We start from the raw sequence: 2,420 nt of genomic DNA on the forward strand, positions 1-2,420 counted from the left end.
ACACGTGCACACTGGAGTTTTGCTGAGTAATCAGAAGAGGATCAACTAAATGTTCCTACGCAAATTTTTTAACTTATGGACATCTATCTCATTATTTTTAATAATTGCAGTCTTCCTTAAGAATGGTTGTGTTAAAATTTATTAGTAGTCGTTTCCCTACTTGTGGACTTACATAAGGCAGTTTTAAGTTTTTTGCTATTTATCTACAGTGCTATGATGGATATCCTCGTACATATAAATCTTTGCACACTTATAAAAGTATTTTTTTAAGTTAGATTCCTGAAGGTGAAACTGTTAGGTGAAGAGTGTATAAATTTAAAATTTTGGAAGTTTTATACTTCTAAACAGCCACCTAAAAAGGCTGAACCAGTTTAAGCTAAAACAACATTTTCACTAATGCAGGGTTGAAGAAAAAGTTTCCTGTCCTCCAGGACAATCATCAGTATTTCAAAGCTACAAGTACAACTCCGCACCCTGCTGGTCAGGGTATAAACCGCTGTAAGGTTTCCACAAGGCAGGACCCAGCAATATTAGGAGCCTTACTCTGAGTTAGTAATTCCACATTTAGGAATCTCTTCACAGAAAATACAATTACCAACAAATTATTTAAAAAGTTATTATTCACAGTGTTACTTATAAAAATCACAAATTAGAAATAAGTAAACTATCCAAAAATACGAGGTAGGCTAAAAAGTTATAGTATATACAACTAACATTATATGTCATTAAAACATTGTTTATGAAGAATTTCTCATGACTGGGTGAATGATTACACTATAATTTCCTTAACGCTTTTTAAAAAGGAGGGAGGACACAAACTTGCATGTAAAATATAGTATATTAACAACTTAATATACATATATGTAAATATATATACATATACATACACAAATATACACAAACACACAACTACTACAAATAAACTAAAAGGAATTAGGCCCAAATGTTAACTCTGCTTATCACTGAGTAGGACTGGGTTTTTTTTACTTCCTTAAATGTTTCTCTATTTTTATATTTCTGCGATGAGTATGAACTGTATTCTTTCATAACCAAAAGGGAACAATTTTTTAATACAATGAAGTAAGTAGCCCCCTGACAAAAAGCAAAAAATATTAAGAATGAGGTATACTGGACATTTTGAAATCAGCTTACACATAAAACCTAAAGTAAAATTTGAAATATTGCCCTCCTGAATAAACTTCTGTAAAATATCTTCTAAGAAACTGACCGAAAAGATCCGAAGGAAACATCCGCAATTGCCCATTCGTTTATTGTCACTCACCTGTCAGCAATACTGGACGGCTTGTCACCAATGGGCACCAACATTCCACCCCAGAGAGACGCTGAGAAAACCTGTTTAAAGACAAACAAACAGCTGTTTCCATCCAGTGCTCCTTTTGTCCCCACGAGCATCAGAAACTGGAAAATCAGCCATGCGCACAATGCCCGTGGCGCACAGAGCTGTTTTGGGTACCAGGACCCCAGGAGGACACCTGGCTTGTGCAGCTGAAGGTGTCATATGGACGCCCTCCCAACAGCAACTTCAAATTCCAGACACAGACACGCTGAGGGAGAGCGGGGCACGGCTCCCCTCTGACACGGGGCAGCTCCGTCCTCTGTGAAGAGGAGCAAAGCCCCACAGGACAAACCACAGCCTGGTGAACAAGGGAGCCCAGACTCTGGACAAGCGATTCTGCACCTGCCCAGGCCTCTTGGTGGTGGCCTCAAAACGTGGGAGGATTAAGGGCATACGGCATTTAGGCTAAAAGAAAGTACAGGACACAACATCCCTGCAATTACGCAATGCAGAAACACACACTTGCGGCCCCACCCTGGGGGGCAAAGCCCTCTCTCTCACCGGGCAGAGGGCAGTAGCTCTCTGGGCTCCATGGCCCAATCTTCACGCCACAAAACCTACTCGACAACATCCTCAACCACTGGAGGATCTCCTGGCCCCCTACACGCCAGGCTCTCGCTGCCCTGCTGTGGCTAAGCGGGCCTCCAGGCTCCCTCTGCCTTGCAAATCCCTGCGTCCTTCAAAGCTGCTCAGATGATTCTTTCTTAGAGGCTTCAGAGGAAGGACTGCAGATAAAAACCGGAAAAGCGAGTGGGAGAGCAGGCCAAACTGAACACTCTGTTCTCATGGATTCAACTCCACCCGGGCTCTGAGAGCGCCCTGGGTGGGACCCACAGGGCTCACCTGCTCCATATGTGCCATAGTGAGATGGGGAACAGGAGAGAGTGGTGGTCCTGATGCTCCGGAGGAACCTGCCTCCCCCCACCGCTACCCTTAAGTGCCACAGTCCGCCGAGAGAGCAGGCCACAAGGGAGGCGGCGTGGACCTGCCACAGAAACCACCAGAACAGTCCATCATCTGCCTCCCATGCTGCTGACCCCAGTGACCAGAGCCTGCAACACCA

General features: G+C 43.8%; 1 protein-coding gene across 2 annotated transcripts in view; it reads right to left on the reverse strand.

Annotated features, from left to right (window-relative positions):
- Positions 1–2,420, reverse strand: part of SAMM50 (SAMM50 sorting and assembly machinery component) — a 37,337-nt gene that overhangs the window by 10,932 nt on the left and 23,985 nt on the right. The gene's annotated exons all lie outside the window — the stretch shown is intronic.

Source organism: Propithecus coquereli, unplaced genomic scaffold, assembly GCF_000956105.1.
Source record: "Propithecus coquereli isolate 6110/MARCELLA unplaced genomic scaffold, Pcoq_1.0 Scaffold876, whole genome shotgun sequence".
NCBI classification, from domain to species: domain Eukaryota; kingdom Metazoa; phylum Chordata; class Mammalia; order Primates; family Indriidae; genus Propithecus; species Propithecus coquereli.